The 20,673-nt window shown below is 48.5% G+C and overlaps 1 protein-coding gene and 1 pseudogene across 1 annotated transcript in view; one reads left to right on the top strand and one right to left on the bottom strand.

Annotated features, from left to right (window-relative positions):
- LOC135967904 (uncharacterized) overlaps window positions 1–20,673 on the bottom strand; it is a 45,971-nt gene that overhangs the window by 5,697 nt on the left and 19,601 nt on the right. The gene's annotated exons all lie outside the window — the stretch shown is intronic.
- Window positions 10,002–20,023, top strand: LOC135967906 (uncharacterized; annotated as a pseudogene).

Below are 20,673 nucleotides of genomic sequence, written 5' to 3'. Positions count from 1 at the left end.
AAAATCAAAAGAAAGAGGTCTGAGTCAATCCACACAGTTCTCCCAAAAAGGGAAGTGATCAATTGCCACCACTTTTTATCCGAGACCTGCTGGGTGCCCCGGTCTGCATGACTGATTCTAAAACGCCATCCTCTCCTCTGCCACTCAGAGGTCAGAGTCAGTCCAGAGCTTAACACCAAGGCAGAGCTGACTGAATGACACCAGCTAATCCAGTAAGACAAGCCAAGACTCCTGCCCAAGGCCTAATCCTTCCCCCAGGGAAACATGGAAGGGCCAGACACCTGGCAGCCCTTCCTTCCTGCTCTAAAGCCCCAGAGACACAGCGCCGGCCAGGTGTGTGCCTGGGGCAATGCACAGTAACGTCAGCTGGGCACCGAGTCTGAGAACATGTTATCAAGTAAAAATGAAAACAAGACTGCTGAGAAAAGTTCATGCTTAATCACCTCTGGGCTAAATTCTAAATACAATGTTATTTCAGAGCTAGGTGGAAGTAATTCCTTAAAAATATATATGAACAGTGACTAGCAACCAGGGTGATAAGTACTCAATATGTGTTTGATGAATAGATGAATTTTTAAAATTTATGAAAAGAGCACGCTCTATTTAGGAGAATTCTATTTAATTGGATGTCCTAACTAGACAGTGGTTCCTTCGTGCTGACAGCAGAGTTTGTTTCAGTTAACTCAAAAAATGGTAAGTCACTCTAACAGAAAACCAAAAGGCTTTACAGAGAGTCAAATTATGGTGCCAATTCAACCGTGCATGGCAATTTCACCTTAATATTTAAATTCTCGAAGCACCATACTCAGAAAACAAGACATAACATACATAAATGCATCGACTAAAGCACCATCATCTAGAATTTGACAAAGTTTGACTGTGAGTTTCAAGAAAAGGGCTGATGAGGCCAAGAAGTTCCTTCCCCTCTCCCCTTACCTCCCATTTTGGTGACCAACTTAACGCAGAGAAATTCCTGTTTCAGGTTTGCACACATTGGAACAATCCTGGTATCTATTCCCCCAAGACACCAACAGGCTGAAGTCTGCAGGGTGCACATATTGAAAAATCACAGGAGCACTAGAGTGGCGGAAAGAGGTGCCCGTGAAGACGTCATCCTTTCTAAGACAGGGTCTGATTCCGCCTCCGGGCCCTTTTGCAAAAAGCCATTGGTACAAATTCATAGCCACCAGGAGGAAACACGCAAAAGACCCCACTGCCCTCCTGGCTTCCCAGAAGGCCTCAGAAGGATGAGACATGGAGCCTGCGTGCAATCCTGGACCCTCCTCCCTGCATTCAGTTTGACATGTGTCACTTGTTTGACTGACGGAGGTCCCACAATGGGCACAAGGAGACCCGTCAGGTCAAGAGGGTGCTGCCCGGCTCATGGTCCACACATGCGGACCTGTCAGGTCAGGATGCCCGGCTCATGGCCCACACGTGGGGATGCGTCAGGTCGGGAGGGTGCTGCCCGGCTCACGGTCCACACATGGGCATGCGTCAGGTCAGGAGGGTGCTGCGCAGCTCTCAGTATCAGCCACATATGCACATTCTCCACTGAAGCCACTGCATGAAACCACTGCATGAAGCCACGCTGGAAGCACTTTCTGGCAGGTTTAGGAGGCTCGTGTCCAAGGTCATTAAACACATGGCAAGCTCGCCTTGGAGGCATTTTACTTTGCCTATGACAATGAAGCATTCTCATTGCACTGAATAGAGCACGCTTTCTTGTTCAGTGCCTCGTTGAAATAGGCATTTTGTACCTGTCTTACAGATTACATCAAGGCCCTAATACATTTAGACCCTTGTCTCAGGTACACACAAAGCAGCGGCATCTCTAGAACATGTTTTGGACCACGGGAGGAAACCAAATCGCAGCATTATCCATTGATGTTGCTTAAAGTGTATTTCCAAATGTGTCTCCCGAGCCCGGCCTGTGTTCACGGCTTCCGCTGACCACACGCCATCTGCTGGGCACTCTGTGCACTTTCTCTCACACCCGCCACGTCTGTGGTCCTGTGCCTATCCCGCCACACGTCCCCACGTGGCTAAATCTCCCACACTCACCACGCCTGTGGGCCTGTGCCTATCCCTCCAGGCGTCCGCACCTACCACGTGGCTAACGCACACTTCCTACAGGCGGCAAGTGCCTGAACATCCCCACGGCTGGAGGGGCTTTGGGTAGGTTCTACAGAACCCACAGACAGGCATGGCCACCCCGCCCACGGCCACCAGAGGCTTTGCTTTGTCTCTAGAGGTGCCCTTCGATGAGGCGACATGGCAGATGACCCAGTGTTAGGTAATTAAGACTCAGGAAATCACGGCCGTCTTACCTTTAGAACTCACCTCTCTCCCCAGCACTATATCGCGAAGGGTGGGTCGCCAGAGTTGGGGAAGAGATGCCCAAGGCTCCCTCCTGCCCTGACAAGCTGGGACACTGCTCCCCTCTGTTGGTTTCTCACCGCACCTCAATAAACTGAGCTCACAGCAAGAGGCAGGCATGGGCTGAGTAGAAACACACAGCAGACCCCGGGTGGGCAGGACAGAGGACGAGGGTGCTCGCGGAGACGAGGGTGTGCCCCAGGAAGAACGTGCACGCGGGGTAGAGGGTGCGCGCGGGGAAGAGGGTGCACAGGCCCCGAGAACCTGGTGGCAGCAAGGCCGGTCAAGGCTGAACTCCAACAGAGGCAGCAGCAACGGTGTTGGGCAAGTCACAGAGAAAGCACCACCCAGAGGGGCTGCATGAACCAGCAGCGACCCCAACCCAACGTGCTCATCGGACTGGGCACACGCACACGCTGTGGACACGTGTGAATATGTTCCACTTAACGTGATGTTACATAATAATCAACAATGTTAAACCCACGACTTCATTACATGGCATCTGGCACATTGAGACTTTTTATTCTGTCTCTCTTCCTATACAAAGAAGTGGAAAATAGGTCCAAGATCATTCACAACAAATTATTGCTAATTGAAACAAAAAAAAAAATTCCTACCCTCACCTTGGAGGATCTCAAGGCAACACCTCTTTCTTTGAGGTCATGGTTGGGACCCTCTCCGGACCCCTAGATGGGTCTGAAACTGCAAGGAATCCCCAGATGGGCAGTTTTGGGGCCAGCACAGATGCCAGCCACACATCCAGGCAGGTCTTGGCAGGTTGCTCCGTGACTTCGGCTGGGTCACTAACCTTTTCTTGCACTCAGAACCTGCCAGGAACGAGGGCACTGGACCGCACGTCTCTGCTCCCAAGGATACATCCCCTATGTTCCGCTGCACTCTGGGTTCCATGCCTTAGATCCCAGGCACCTTAAAGTTGACGTTTCCCCACCAGCCCTCATGAAGTTGATACTCAGATAACGTCCTTCCTCTCCCACCTGGTCAGTACCCGGGGAGAAAGGAACCCGGGTCTCAGATTGATGTTCTGCCAGTCCATCGAAAAAACAACTGGCCAGCAGCACTGGTGCACAGCACTGCCAGGTTACCCGTGACGAAAACAAAGCAAAACGAGATATACTCAAGTCAGCTGCGGCAAGTGCTTCTACATCCCTGCTCCAACAAGGAAAGACAGGAGGCCAGGAGTGTGGCTCACGCCTCTTGTCCTTCCTTGTTGGGTCAGGGGTACAGAAGCATTTTGGGAGACTGAGGCAGGACAAATGCTTGAATTTGAGACCACCCTGGGCAACATAGCAAGACTCGTCTCTACAAAAAAAAAAAAAATAGCCAGGTATGGTATCGTGCCTGTAGTCCCAGATACTCAGGGGGCTGAGGTGAGACGATCACCTGAGTCCAGGAGGCAGAGGTTGCAGGGAGCCAAGATTGCACCACTGCACTCCAGCCTGGGCATCAGGGTGAGACCCTGTATCAAAATAAAGAAAAAACAAAAAAAAAGATAAGAAATACAGGAGACCACTAATAATTCCAAATAGTGCCTGCTAATTTGAAATCTTTTCCAGATATGGTGAAGGAAATCATTTTTCTTCCTACGCCCATTCTAAGGAAACGTTTCTATTTTTCTGCTATACAATGTGGTAACCTGCCATTTCAGATCCTGGCCTCTTTAAGCAGGACTTGCTGGAGTGCCAACAAAGCAGCGCTCTGAAACCTCAGCATCCTCAGCATCACCCTGGAGGGCAGGTGAAGGATGCTGGGCCTCCATCTCCAAAAGTCACACTGGGGTGGGGCAGATCTGGGGTGAGGCAGGGTTTGCATTTCTAGTCTAGGGCCACACCACCCTAAACACGCCCATCTCATCTAACGCATACCAGAGGGAGAAGCCACGTAGGGCAAGTCACAGAGCAAGCGTCCAGGCACCAGGTCACCAGTTGTCTATTTAAATGCAAACCCGTCAAACAGCTTAAGTCAAACAGGTTCACCCTCCTAACACATTGGCCAACACAGCTAGTGATAAATATCACTGCTGTTAGACCTTCTGCTCACTGATGACCAGAGCAATGGCCTGAAACATCAAAGCTGAAGGGTGTGTGCCACGGTCAGGGCTCTGAACACCCCCATCCCAGGCCATCTCACACGGGTGCCTTCACTGGCACCGGGGTCTCACAGACCAGCTCCACGCTCACACTTACTGGGACGCAACCACCCTTTCAGCCTTTCATGCATCTGTACCCTACAGCAGTGTTCAAGGGAGGCTAATTTAAGTAAGAAATGTAATACGGACATCTGTGAACTCTTCCTCCATATCCACTGAGTGGCCGTCCAGAAACAGAAATATTAAAAAGAAAAAGAAGATTTAAGAGTCAAACACAGGGCCGGGTGCAGTGGCCCATGCCTGTAATCTCAGCACTTTGGGAGGCCAAGGCGGGTGGATCACATGGGGCCAACAGTTTAAGACCAGCCGACCAACATGGCAAAATCCTGTCTCTACTAAAAATACAAAAATCAGCCAGGCATGGTGGCACATGCCTGTAATCCCAGCTACTAGGGGGGCTGAGGCAAGAGAATTGCTCGAACTGAAAGGCAGAGGTTGCAGTGAGTGGAGGTTGCAGTGAGCCTAGATCATGACACTGCACTTCAATCTGGATGACAGAGCAAGACTCCGTCTCAAAAAAACAAAAACAGGCCAGGCACGGTGGCTCACGCCTGCAATCCCAGCACTTCAGGAGGCCAAGGCGGGTGGATCACAATGTCAGGAGATCGAGACCATCCTGGTTAACACTGTGAAACCTCGTCTCTACTAAAAATACAAAAAATTTAGCAGGGCGTGGTGTGGGCACCTGTAGTCCCAGCTACTCGGGAGGCTGAGGCAGGAGAATGGTGTGAACACGGGAGGTGGAGCTTTCAGTGAGCCTGGATCGCGCCACTGCACTCCAGCCTGAGTGACAGAGAGAGACTCCATCTCAAAAAAAATAACAACAACAACAACAACAAAAACAAAAACACAGAAACTCGTGGAACAAGCCCTTGCCCCACTCCATGTCAGCTGTGCTGTGCCACCCAGGAGCATGCCAAGCTCAAAGAGTCATCCACCTGCCTTGCGTAAACGATGTCAAAACTCAAATCACAGAGACTGAGATTCCCTAGCCCTCGCCATGTGCATGTCACTCACAAGCAGGCATGAGGACCCCCGCAATTCACAGGGAATCCCTCTGGCCATCTGATGACCATCCATTCATAAATAAAAAGCATTAATTCCAGCGGGGTTGCAGAGGTGTATACATCAATACTTGTTAGTGTTCACAAATGTTCCACTTGCGGATAGAGTGACGTTACAGAATTGGGAAGAACTTCACAGACATACGAGGGGTGCATTTAAGGAAAAAGTGTAAGGAAAAGGTGAGAAAATGGAATATGCTAACCTCTGTCTTTTCATCACCCTCTAAATCTTATGATTCCAGTTCTGTTCATTCTGCAGTGAAAAATAACAAGTGATTCACACTCAGACACAAGGTGGCTTAGGAAACTATGGCTGTTTTACAAAGATGAAACAATTTCGAAGATCAGGATTCCATGAACGTACTTACTTAAAGAGAGAAGAGACTGGGAGTTACACATCAACTTACCAAGGCTGTCCCGAAGTCCAGGAGCCCCTTAGGAGAACAGAGAATGTGCAGTCTCCACAGACCAATGCAGGTGGCTGGGCCCAAGAGTGGGGACGGGTAGGCTGCAGGAGGCTTGAAGAGGGAGCTGTACCACCAGCCTCTCGCAGAAATTCCTAATTAAACCCTGACAGCAACTCTGTTTAGTGAATTGTCTCCTGGTAACTAAGAAGAGTGAAGCTGTTGAAAGCCTACAGCCAACCCTCTGGATAACAGTTGAGATGTATTTTAGAGAAGGAAATGATCCTGTCACAATCCCAGTCCTGCCCACAGCTGCAAGCACGTCCTGGGAGTGCGGCTTCTTGCTCTGTCAGCACCAGAGCCCACTGTAGTGCCACACGGGTTCTGCCCGACCTTCCCACTTCAGGGAGTCTGGGCAGGTGCAGCTGAAACACCCAGGGGGCAACCCCCACCCTCACTTCTCAAAAGTACATGCAGAGGCAGACAGAATGAAACACGGCCCCCAAACCTCAGACGTACGGTTCAGCGGCACGGCCCACCATAGAGCCACATGGGATTTGCCCGACGCCCCCAATTCACAGAGTCTGGGCAGGTCCAGCTGAAACAGCACCTGGGGGGCAACCTCCAACCCCACTTCTCAAAAGTACATGCAGAGGCAGACAGAATAAAACACGGCCCTCGAGCCCCAGACATAAAGTTTGGCACGGGCATCTGTGAAACAAGAACAAAAGTCGCATGGGAAAGTGAGCACAAAAATGAAAAAAAATGACAGAATTACAGTGAAGATGGATGAGATGGGGAGGATTGCGAGGAAGTTGAGAAAGGGACTGAGGACCTGAAGGGGGACATAAGGGCTGGACATTCCCGACAAGGTAACAAACACACCTCTGGATGAGGTTGGACATCATCTTCATTATGGAAATAAAGGGGAAAAGCCTGAAAACATCAGTTTCCTACCAAGAAGCAAAAATCAAACTGGCTTCAGATTTCTCCTCTACAACACTGGGTTCCAAAAGATGAGGATGTGGCATCCGTGGGGTCTTGAGGGAGAGCTGGCACAAACGTCCCAGACCTGCCGTCTCCAGAAGCAGCTGAAACAGCCTCAGATCCAGCAAACTCTTGTCTTGAAAAATCTATCAGAGTATACCCCCTTATCAAAGGGACGCGTGGCTGCAGGGGTTGTGGTGTAAGGCAATTTAGAAATCTTACTCCGTGCAGACCCTAAACTTGGGAGGCTGCTGGTCACACCCTGGGAGGACCTCAGCCAGCGGGAAGCCCTGTGCCTCCTCTCTGCTCCATCTCTAATGCCAAGAAACATTTTATGCATAATATTACGTTATTTCCAATTTGTTAAATTGTATCTATTAAGTCCATAAAGAGACCAAGAAAATGTATAAAAACATTGATGACTTCACGGTGGTATTATAATTAATTTTTAAACAAAACATGTTGTCTAAATTTTCCAGACTGAAAAAATACTCTTTTTAGCAAGAAAGGTGCTTTTAAAGTCACCATAAACAATTATATATCCATCCTACGAACGTGGTCTTAAAACAAAAAGTGAAGAGCAAAAACAGCAGAAGGAAGTGCATGAATATGTTGATAACGTTTATCTCTGAATGGGGGCGCTGTTTTGCCTTCCATTTCCCTATGCTTGAAGTGTCACCTCTGTAATGTAATAATAGAGCAAACACCATAGTTGAGGAAACACTGCTGCCCACTAGGACATAAACCAAGTCTCCTCCACAATGCTGCGACCCCAACCTCTGATTTTATCTTTTAAATCAGCTAGGTTCTCTCCCCTAAAAAGAAGCATATTGTATCATTACTTTTTAAAGTTAGGTGACTTAACAGGCATACAGACTTAAACACCTTCTGGAAAGGTGATGTGTCAAGTTTAACTAAGATTTCTTTTGTTCTGAAAAGAGCAGGGGCACGTTCCCAGGTGAGGGGACTCCAGGAAACACTGGCTGTGTCCGATGGGCCCTCACCTGGAGAAACAAGCGCTCGACGCCTCCACTCTCCACCCGGACTCAGCAGGAAAGGGATGCAGAGCTGAAGACAGACTCATCTATAAAAACCCCAACGGCTGTTTCCAGGAGCTACTCACTGTCCCGTGCCGCTGCACCCTGCTCCCCTGTGCAGGTACCGGAGCTGCTGTCCAGGCTTCCCCAGACTCTCCACGCCTCCTTCCACCCCACGTCAACCTGCACCACCCAACTACCCACCGTCTCTTACTGACCACCGGCCTCAATTCCCGCATAGCCTGGAAACTGCAAAGCTGCCTGGCAGCAAGAGGGGACGGGCAGCGAACGCACCAGCCAGGTGGCACCTGCTCCCACCAGACTGCAGGGTCACAGCCCCTGCCTCATGGAGCCGTTGTTATGCACAACTACACTGGGAAATCAATGCAGCTTTAGCTTTCCTTTGGTGCTAAATTAACTTTATAACACTTGGTTATAACATACATTAATTTTTACAGCAATTACTAAAATAACAACTCATAATGCATTCATTTACCATATTCAGAAAAGCAACTGAAAAACCAAACACACAGCAGAATTTTATAGGACTGTAGTAGTTTTTGTTAGGTTGTCAAATTATTTTAAGCTCAAAATTAAAGTAATTAAATCTGTGACTCTCAACTGGGGGAGGTGGGCACACACAGAGAGGGGAAGTTAAAATCCTTTTTTTCTTCCAAACCTCACACAGACCCACTCGGCTGGTCATTCCCATTGCTGGAATTATGTCCTGTTCCTTAGGTTAAAAACAACTGCCTTCATGCCTATTAAAAATAATGTTTCTTCCTTTCCTGAGTGATTGTGAAATGAGCCATGGTGGCAAGGTAGGCACGAACCGAGGGAAACTGAGTCCATGCCCACATTTGATGGTGGGCAAGAACAGAAGGAAATTGGGTCCATACCCACATTTGATGGTGGGTGAGAACAGAAGGTAACTAGGTCCACATCTATATTTGATGGTGGGCAAGAACAGAGGGAAACTGAATCCGTGTCCACATTTGATGGTGGGCAAGAACAGAGGGAAAGTGTGTCCAAGTCCACATTTGATGGTTAGCAAGAACAGGGGGAAGCTGGGTCCACGTCCACATTTGATGGTGGGAAAGAACGGGGGAAACTGGGTCCACGTCCACGTTTGATGATGGGCGAGAACACGGGGAAACTGGGTCAAAGTCCACATTTGATGATGGGCGAGACCAGGGGGAAACTGAGTCCACATCCACATTTGATGGTGGGAGAGAACAGGGGAAAACTCGGTCCACGTCCACATTTGATGGTGGCTTTTAATGCACTGCAGCCTGTGTCCCCTTGACCTTCACGAATTTTCAGGTAGTAAGAAAGCAATTTTTCTTACTGGAAAGGAGAAAACTAAGTGGCTGCAAAGTAATATAATTTCCTTAAAGCAAAACAACAGAGAACCAACTTTGACTTTTTCCACATTACCCAGTAATTCTAAGACTAAGGGTTTTGTCATGTTACAGCAAATGCCGTTCATTAGGGGGAAATTGGAAGTCAGAACAGTGTGTGCTATTCAAATTCTCAATGAATAATTAACTCAAATGGGTTCAGAGTGCTACAAAATGAAATTAATTTGTTTTTAGTTTAACCCCAAATCCCCAATCCCTTGCCAAATGATCCGCTATGTATCCTACATAAAGGACAGGGTCTTTCTGGCAGAAAACCATTAACAGCTTTTATTTGCAGTAAGAGAAGCATGCCTTCTTATCAAACAGGTGCATGGCCCCCTTGCGGGGGGGTCACCCATCACCTGCATCCCCGTGTGTCACGGTGTTGCCGCACACCATTAACGCATCAAAATGGAAAAGGAAATGTAAGCAGTGTTTGCTGTCCAAAGTTCACGTCAACAACTCCTTATTATGAAGGCACTTCTGAGCCTTTCCTCCTGCATCTGGGAGCTGCCAGCAACCCAGTTCCAGGAGAGAAAATAGCTCGACACCTCCTGCAGCCCATGGAGTCCTCTTGTTGGGACAAGGTCCCCCCAGGAGAGAGGAGCCCCCAGCAGGGTCAACACTGGAGGTCCTGGGGGTGGGTGGTGCTGGGGAGGCCATGCGGGGAGGGCTGTTCCCTGTTCCCTTCCCCTCAGGAGACAGCTGGCCCAAGGTGACACAGGACCGGATGGGATTTCAGGGTCAGGGACCACGGAGCCCGGGGCTGTGGACCACACCAGCCCAAAGCCACTGCATGCCCCAGACCGGGGCTGTGGACCACACCAGCCCACGGCCACTGTATGCCCCAGACCAACACGAGAAGAGTGCAGACCAACAACATCTTCGTCTACGGTAGGTGTCACGGTTATCGTTCCTAAGAGAGTCCACGGCCACTTCTACCAGGTGCCCTCCACTCTTCCCCTGCCCCAGCTGGTCCCCCTGTGACAGCCGTGTCTTTGAGAACGGGGTGTGGAGCCAGGGGGAAAACACAAAATAAACCACCTGCTACTAGAAACAGCCTCGCTGTCCTCAGGGAGCCGGTCCTGGGGCCAGCCTCGCTGTCCTCAAGGAGTCGATCCCGGGGCCAGCCTCGCTGGACTCAGGGAGTCGGTTCCAGGACCCCATGGACACCAAATCCAGGCACATTCAAGCCCCACAGGTGGACCTGCCGAACCTGCGTGTACAAAGAGTCGGCCCTCCGACACGCGTTTCACATGGCAGGAACACTGTATTTTCTGCGTGTACAAAGAATCAGCCCTCCGACATGCGTTTCATGTGGCAGAACACTGTATTTTCTCCCTGAGTTTGGTTGAAAAAATCCACCTATAAGTTGACCCGCAAAGCTCAAGCTTGTGTTGGACAATAGTCAACTGTACGCAATTGACACTGATTCCTACCAACAATATCCAAATCTTACCATGACCAGCACGATAAAGAGAATGAGCAAAATTTAAAAACTAAAGCAGAGTTTTTTCCTGCTAGTTGGGGCACTGCGTATCCCCTGTGGGAAAGACAACACTGGCCGCTGACCAAACTCCATCGGCCTCTTCCTCCGTCCTGAGGGCATCTTCCTCCATCCTGACAGCAGCCTGGGCTTACCTCAGTCCCAGGGCGGGGGAGGAGGACGCACTGTGCACCCTCCCAGCTCTCCTCCGCCCCTTCCCTCAGGCTGGCCCAAGAGCAGCCTGAACAGTCAGGTGCTGGGAACACCGAGCTGCCCCTCCTCGGCCCACAACCTCAGGCCACCTGTCTCATTTGTGACGGAGAAACAGAGCTGCAGCTGCAGGCGGGAGGCGGGACACGCTGGGATCTACCCATGGCCAGGCTGAGCTACTCTGATCACTCAAGCTTCACTTTCATCACTTGCTCTACCAAATAAACTAGAATAAAATATGCCACTTCCTCCTTTGCACACACTCCCAAGCCTCCCATCCCACTTCCCGGCGCTGACCCCATAAGAACACTTTCTGTGCCTTTCCAGGTATTTTCTATCCTCCTCAAGCACAGAACCACATTCAGAGTGAATTTTTTTTTTTTTTTACAGAAATGGCACCAGGGCAGATGATTTTTTTTGTACCATTTCTTTGGTTTCTTGGGCATTTTCCGCACCAGGACAGATGGGCTCTGCTCTCCTTCCTCCCCACCGAAGGCTGCCTCACAGCAGCCACACACAGAGCCGTAAGCCCTCGCAAGACTGTGGGTGTCTCGGGGTGCCCCACGTCCCCAAAGACCAAGGGGTCACAGATCCACACTGTCCAACAACACTTCAGACATGGCCTCGAGCCTGGGAACCCTGCTGGCCAGCCCAGGCCAGCAACAGAATAGAGGTGTGAGAGGTAACATTTGCACTTCTTAAAAAAAAAAAAAAAAGGCAGATATTCAGTGCCACATTTAAAATGATCATGGCGGCCAGGCACAGTGGCTCATGTGTGTAATGTAAGCACTTTGGGAGGCCAAGGTTGGCAGATCCCTTGAGGTCAGGAGTTCAAGACCAGCCTGGCCAACACGGTGAGACCCCTGTCTCTACTAAAAATACAAAAATTAGCTGGGCATGGTGGCAGGCACATGTAATCCCAGCTACTTGGGAGGCTGAGACACAAGATTCTCTTGAACCCTGGAAGCAGAGGTTACAGTGAGCTGAGATTATGCCACTGCAATCCAGCCTGGGTGACAGAGCAAGACTCTGTCTCAAAAATAAAAATAATAAATAATAACAAAAGAAAAAATATATATGCATTCCTAGTCCCTTGGAGCTGCAGCAACAAAGCTGGTGATATATTTTGGGTGTTTCTAATCAATGTTTTCCATGAGCTACACTGCAAGTCTCAACCTTGACCCTGCTACAGTAATCATCTATTACAAATTAAAACAAGAGCCATAACTCTGTCTCCTACTAAAATATTCTAACTGAGACATGTTAACAGAATACATTTCTTTGGGTGAGAAAGTATCCACCAGGGTGGGGAACAGACGGCCCACCGATTGTGCTGTGGCCCTAACCACCAAGGACTCATGAATCATCCACAGCAAGGCTGGTGACTCAAAAAGAACACTAAATTGCTCTTTGACATCAATTCTTAAACCTTGAGAAACCAAAGTTCTCTTTGTAACAGACTTTAAAAAGGATGAAGTCAGAAGTAGCTCAGCAGAGATGCACCAACTCTTACCTGGGAGAGACACTCCTTGCTAATCACGTCTGGATTAACGGATGTGCTAAAAGCATCTCTTCCAACAGAGACACAAACTGAAAACAGGAATGCCATGAACACCTTCCCCAGATAACCCAGTCCTCACCCATCCATCCCTCAGGAGGTCCCCAGACAAGTCCAATAAGGAAATGACCCCACAGCAGATTCAGGTGCAGGCAGTGAGGGTAGTGGCGTCAGGGAATTCCGCCGTAAACCTTGGCAGCACGCAGGGAGGTGTACCCAGCTGGACAGGTGAAGTCAGAAGTGCAGGATGATCTGGCCATTCCAAATAAGCAGGGCATAACAATTTTGTTAAAATGAAACCCAGCCTTTGAAAAGGCCCGGACTTCCCACAATGTGTGGTATTTATAGTGTGGAGGGCACTGTAGAGAAGTTATCAGAGGGTTCACGACGGCAAGATCCACGGAGGCTCTGCCATGTGCCAGGCATGAGACAACAATTCACACAAAACACCTCATTTCACCCTACACAGAGTCCACAGACTGCTCCACAGTCTCCCAGGTAAGAGTTGGTGCATCTCTGCTGAGCTACTTCTGACTTCATCCTTTCTCAACTGCTTCATGTTTCACCCTACACAGAGTCCACAGACTGCTCCACATTTCACCCTACACAGAGTCCACAGACTGCTCCACATTTCACCCTACACAGAGTACAGAGACTGCTTCACAGAATACTACCAAAGGGGACCATCAAATGATCCCCAAGAAGTAATGAGCGCCTTAAAAGTAAGAAAGCCAACCTCCTCCCCCTCTATTAACTTCCTCTCCTCATTTCCGCAGAACCAAAGAAATATGAAGGGCCAGTGACGCCCCACTGAAGAACGCTCTCCTGGTGGTTACACTCTGTACATAGGGAGAACAACACTGCTCCGTGCTGCATGAGGCTACTATTCTATACTACACTAGTACGATCTGTTTGTTCTATTCTATACTATTCCATTCTCTATGATAGAATACTACAGCTTCACTCCATACTATAAAACGCTGTACTATCTGTTCTATTCTATTCTATTTTCTTCTATACAGAAAGGAGTTAGCCAGCTTGCTTTAGGCAGACAGTAAGGGAAGGGTCCCAGAGAGCCTCCAGCCCATGTTTTGTGCAGATAGGGGGACTTGCACGGGGGGGCCCTCCTAAACATGCTCACAGCAGACTAAAGGTCCCCATGCACACGAGGGAATGGGGTGGAACCACCAGATATTTGCTCCTTAGACAGCGAGACCAGCCCCATCAGCTTCTATATAAAAGCCCTTGTAGTCAACTGGGAAGGGGGCGACCAGCAATCTGCTCTCAGGACCCCTCTTTTCGCTGAGAGCTTAACTTTTAGCTTAACGAGTTCCACTGCACTCACTCTTCGATGTCCCCGTGCCTGTTTCTTCCTGGTCATTAGACAAGAACCTGGACCCAGCTGAGCTAAAGAGCAAAACTCCTGCATCAGTGCTACAGAACACTATCCTCTCTGTTCTGTGCCATGCGACTCTACTATTCCACACCACACTACGTAATATTAATACTATGCTGTGTGTTCTAATCTAGATTGTATTATGCTATGCAATACTACGTCATTAGTTCAACTGTATACTCTACAATACTATCCCACTTGTTCTATTCTAGACCATGTAATACGATTTTTCCTATTGTATACTATACTACATAATGTTACACTGTTTCTTCTGTTCTATGCTACCCTATATAACATTATGCTATTTGTTCTATTCTGCGCTACTCTATATAATTATATTCTGTTTGTTCCATTCTATACAACACCTTGCATCATTTTACCATGTTCTACGATACAAGAGTAGAGTCAGTTATACTTTCATAATCTTTTCCAAGCTCTTACCCAGTAAGAAATGTGATGTTTTACTATGCCTCACATAAATGCACATTTCATGATAATCAATGCCACTTCCTATGGTTGTAGAATTCTGTCTCTATGATTCTACTGATACGGCTTCTTTGGGCTTTTCTTTAAGTCCTTTGCAGTGTCTGGTTTCCTAGTGAAAAGATGACTAAGGTCCCGATAAGATCCTACAAAACCAGCATTCACACAGGCTCACCTGTGTGCACTCTGCTGGACTCCGTGTTGAAGGAGTGACAGGAAGACAGACGGCTGTCGGTGGATGGAAGGCAACAAGCACAGAGTAGATTCCAGAACTGAGACATGTACCAAGGCTCTGGCACAGCTGAGGGTCGATCCCAATTCTAGCCTCTCACAGAAAGGCAGAGGGGACTTAGCACAAAGAGCACGGAACTTTGCTTTAATAAAGCAAATGCTTACCATCCACTGTGAGGAGCTCAAGGAGAAATGGCAGTAGGCTCTACTAATGATACTGCTTTAAAAAATGGAAGGGAGAGGGTACATTTTCACATGGGCCATGTGGAAAGTTGGCTGGACCTGCCGCTGGACCTGACACTGGACCTGCTGCTGGACCTGCCCCTGGACCTGTCGCTGGACCTGCCGCTGAACCTGTTCCTGGACCTGATGCTGGACCTGCCGCTGGACCTGATGCTGGACCTGACGCTGGACCTGCCCCTGGACCTGCCACTCGGTCTGCTACTGGACTGCTAACAAATGCTGCAGATTTTTATGTAGAAAAAAGTACAATGCGTCTGAGAGCAGCTGTCCCAGCTCTGGATGAAGCCGGCAGAAAAAGGAAGCAGCAGAGACGCTGGTATCATTCAGTGGGCAGAGTCAATGACCCTCCTCTAAGTCCAGCAAAGCTCAACCTGCATGTCTGCAACTAGAAATACCAATCATAAGCCAGACCTCCTGGCAAATACCATTGACCTGCTGTAATTCTGTGTGGTGTATTATGTCCCATGTACAGGAAATCTTTCACAAAGCCTTTAACCAGGAAGTACTAACATGACTTTTAATGCAATATAACAGCTTTGCACCCATTTAACATATATTTAACCCCAGTGGTATATTTAAATATATATTTTATAGAACATCAGGCATGTTTACCTAATGGCTCGAACTTTCACAATGTCTCTCTCCCTGAGAGGACAGCGGAGGATCCCATGCACTGTCTCCAGGAACATGCCCCTCCCAGAGAGGATTCACAAATCAAATGTGCACATGCATGCATGCACAGACACATATCACACACACACACACACACATGGACACGCACACCTATATGCAATACATACATTCACACATGCACACACGTTCACATAATCACATAATACCACCACATAACAGACGCGTACACATACACACAACACTCAAACACACGCACACAAACATACAACACTCAAACACACACGCACAAGCATACACACAACACTCAAACACACATGCATATACATACACATTCTGACACACATACATACGTAAGTGTGTAGACATAACATGCACAAATATACATGTATAACTATATACACATGAGCATCCATGCATGCCTACTTGCACATATGTGCAGTCGTGCCTAAACACGTAACACATGCACACACATACATGCAACACAAATACACATGCACACATATACACATGCATGCACATGTACATTACACACAAAGGCACACATACATGCACAACACATATACATGCAATACACACTTTCATACACATAAATGCAAACACACATACATATATACATCCCTCAAAGACCCCATTATTCAATTCTAAACAAAGTGGTTTATCCCCCAAATGTACCTTCCCGTAATTAATAAGCTCTACTGCACATTTCTTGTTTCAAATAATGAGGTCTCACACACAGCACACACACATTTATACTCCAATACGTGTGAACATATAAATAGAAATAGGCACACGGGCACGAAGACCCTCTTCTGTAAAGGTATTCTCAAACTTGAACTGAACGAATTCTGCTAATTATAGTCAGAGTCAGCAAAGATATATATTTGACCTCGGAATGAATATACTCGTTCTTTTCGTTACCCCTGGCAACAGCAAGAATGTAAAACAGTTGTGCGATATCATGTCACTTATTCAATCCCACTTCCTGGGATCTGACCCACTTGGAATAGCGTTTCTGTCTGAGTGATTTCCTTCTGACTAAAATCATGAGACGATTCCTTCTCTTCCTGCTTTCTCTTTCCCAGGCCTTTTCACTGCCCTTTCATCATCTCAGAAATAAATCATACTTGTCAAAATGGAACGCAAAGAAACAGCCTTAGGAGAGAATCCCACAATGGAATGGACCCAAGAGAGGAAAAAATATTCTTTTTGAAAATGTACAAAAGGAAAAGTCAAGAGGCCTGGGTTCCCTCTCATGACAGAAACAGACGTCAGCATAGCAGGTCGCTCAGCACAGTTCAGCTCTGTGTATGAAACAGAGATTCTAGTCCTTGTCCCTGTTTCAAGCTCTGTGTATGAAATAGATTCTAGCCCTTGTCCCTGTTTCATGATGTTGCAGTGAAGGTAACAAAACAGACAAAGGGCACAGGCTGCAGAAAAGGATTTTAAAAGGATGACTTTTAAAATGTGAGCCTGCTTTTCAAGGGCACAATGAGGACATTTTCAAGTATATTAAAGCTGATTTATAAGAGATAGGTATAAAGACTCTACAAGGTCGTTAGACTTTAGACTTACAAAGAAAACAAATCACATTCTCCTAGCATCACCAGTCAGGTGTTCCACAAATACTAAGAATAGCCACTGCAACGGGGTCCACTATGAGGGGTCAAAACATAACCCATGAAGCATGGCCGAGAGCTCCTATAACCTGATTTCTAGGAATCTAATTTTAAACATCCTCACAGCTAGCACATCACAAAAATACAGAGCTCCAAATGCTGTAACACAAGTGCTAACAACACCTAGCCAAAAATATACGAGGCATTTCAGGCAAAAATCCCAGAATCAGAAGAACACAAGTTTTCTAAGTTCTTCAAAAGCCGGTGCTGGTTGAGGCTCCTCTGCAGACTTCAACAAAAGACACGCTAGAATTAGCCATTGACGGTAACCCTGAGTCAACACGCACAGTGTTCGGAAAAGCACAAGGCCTGCTCCGGCTTGAGACCCCTGGGAACTTTCTCTGGACCGCACCGAGTGGACGACTTTGAGAACTCAAAATAACCAACAACCAGTCCATGAACAGAGAAAGAAGACTGCAGCCTCCCTGGGGACCTGGCTCCATGCCTGCCCCCTTTCTTCCGGATACCTTTGCCCTTCCTGGCTCCCTCCTCCACCTGGAGATGCTCTGGGTTCAGGCCCCTCTCCAGTTGTGTCTCGGTCCACAGCTGGCTACCTGTGTGAAGCACCAGGCCTTGAAGGACCATCTCCACCTGCTTCCTGCACTTCCCACCCACTTCCACCATGACACCCAGGCTCTGGCTGCTCTCAGGGATCAGGGCCGCCAGGCTCCCCCACAGGCTCCAACTGGAGTCCTGCCCCCTGGTTTTCAGCAACACTTGGGACTTTCTCCTGGAAACTCTCGGCTCTGGGCTTTAGTGAACTGCGCCATCCAGCTCTTCTCTGGATTCTAAGCAGGGCCTTCTCTGGGTCTTCCAACCCTTCCTCCATTTCCAAATGTGGGCTTTCCTTTGGCCTCCTCTCTCCAGACATGCACGCCTCACACTCTGGCTACTTGACCTGCACTTCTACCTAAGAGGCTCCCAAATGCTCCCTGCTCCAGATTTTCCCCAAGCCTCCTCCTGTATTTCCAAACTTGCAGCTTGCAGTGGTGTCTCTAAGTATCTCTGAGTCAGGTCCACACTTGCTTCTCCTGATTTCCGGCAAAGCGCAACGGCGACCTCGGGGTGCAGACTCGCAGCTTCATCCGCCTTCCTGTACTCCCTCTTCCCCTCCTGACCGAGGCACCGAATTGCTCAGCTCACTGGCTGCCTTCTCTCCTCCTCCGGCCACGGCGAGTGCCCTGCATGAGCCTGCCCTGTCACCCCCCGGCTCCACGGCATGCCGCACATCAGAGACACGATTCTCTCCGAAACCCTCAGTGGTTCCCTAGTATCCCACAGGTAAGGACTTCCACATTCTGGCCCCAATCTAACTTTCTGGCCTCAGATATGCACATGCATATTTTATCTGTGCAAAGAGAGTACAGGCCTCACACCCGCTCTCATTCCTGGGCTCCTAGTTCCTCTTAAAGGTGCTGTATGAGGTACCTATGCACTTTCCAAACACTAACTGAATATGCGCTTGGAGAACACTTACTTGATAATTTTGTGGCATTGCCGGATAACGTGGACAAAGTGAGAACTACGCAGGTGTGTGGACGCTGCCTTGCCCAGACCTCACTTACCCAGACACTCCCAGATGCTCAAGGTGACCAGCCCTATTGGCGCACAGGCAGGCGCAGGCTGCACCCCCACAGCTGGGCCCCGCGAGCTGAACTATAATTACGAAGCAGTTGTTTGCTCCTAAATCTGTTTATGCTGGTGCATTTGTTACACATTACTGAAACCAACAAAGTATGACTCCAAAGAGAGAATAATTGTATGAAAACTAAGTTGGATGCCTTTCAAAGACTTAATATAGGGGAATTTTTTTTTTCATTTTAATCTTTTTAAAATTGCTATCAAATTAGGTATGGGCAAAAAATATATACAATGTTTGAGGAAATAATTTTTAACGGTTTCATATCTAACATACCTTGCTTCTCTTGTGTTGCCTATTCTCTTCTAGAAGAATAAAAACTGTGGCAGGCCTGCGATGGCTGTGGTTGAGGAAAGAGGCCACAGCCACAGCCAGCAGAACCATGCTCAGCAGCAGCCTAGCCCCGCGTGGAAGAGGCGTGAACACTCTCGGGAGAGGTGGATGTGAACTAACGGTTCCCAGCTCTGACCTCTTTATCTGAATGCGGTGATTGGTTTTATCTGAATGTCAGACAAAAGGGTGTCTACGTCCAGGAAAGACTCTAAACACTCTGGACGCTGCTGCGGCAGATGGTGACCGTGACCCAGTGATACCACTCTCCAGTGGGCAGCCAACCCAGTCTCCTAACCGTAAAGGACATTCATAGCAACACTACGAAAAAGAAACACTACTGTTCTGACCCAGAAAAGTGAAATGTAAAACATAAAATACACAGGTTCTAACTAAGAGGCAGACAGACCGGGCACGGTGGCTCACGCCTGTAATCCCAACCCCTTGGAAGGCCAAGGCGGGTGGATCACTTGAGGTCACGAGTTTGAGACCAGCCTGGTCAACATGGTGAAACCCCATCTCTACTAAAAATGCAAAAATTACCCGGATGTGGTGGCGGGCACCTGTAATCCCAGCTACTTAGGAGGCTGAAGCAGGAGAATTGCTTAAACCTGGGAGGTGGAGGTTGCAGTGAGCCGAGATCACGCCACCGCACTCTAGCCTGGGCAACTCCTTCTCAAATAAAATAAAATAAAATAAAATAAAATAAAATAAAATAAAATAAAAGGCAGAGAAACAAAGGAGATTTCCTCTGATCTTAAAAACAGAAGTATTTGTTTCACAGCGTGGATAATTGAAGATCTGCATAGAAATCACCTAGGGTCCCGCCCTCCCTCACAACAGACTGGGATAGAGGGAAGGAGGGCAGGAGGTGGGCCCCTTGTCCACGAGAGCCTCCTCCCACCCCATCCCCTTCCTCAGGAGGGCGGCCTGCCCAGTGCAGGCTCCCTTCTCCCCAGGTAAGACCCTGGCGTCTCTACAGGAACACCCACCTCCCTTCCCTGCAATCCACTCCAGCTGCTCACGGCCAGTCAGGGGGGGCGCTCTTCAGAGAGGAGCAAACGGTTTGGAGGACAGCCTGAACTCCAACGTCCCAGGTGTGGCTTGCCAGGAAGCACAGAGGAAGGATGCAGGTCCCCAGAAGGAGGAGGCGCAGGAGGACGATGAGAGAGAAGAGAGAGAGACAAGAGAGGCAGACTGCCCAGCCGGGGGCTGAGCACAGGATCTGGCTGAGGCCCCCTGGGGAGGGGCAGAGGCAAACAGGCTGCTGCTTCTAGGCTGCTCGGGAAGATACAAGCTTGAAGGGGCTGCAAGGCAGGACTCACTGAGGAGCAGTCATGTGGATGCCAC

The sequence above is a fragment of the Macaca fascicularis genome, chromosome 16, assembly GCF_037993035.2.
Source record: "Macaca fascicularis isolate 582-1 chromosome 16, T2T-MFA8v1.1".
NCBI lineage: Eukaryota > Metazoa > Chordata > Mammalia > Primates > Cercopithecidae > Macaca > Macaca fascicularis.
Note: the sequence above shows the minus strand (reverse complement) of the source record. Positions and strands in the feature narration are given on the sequence as shown.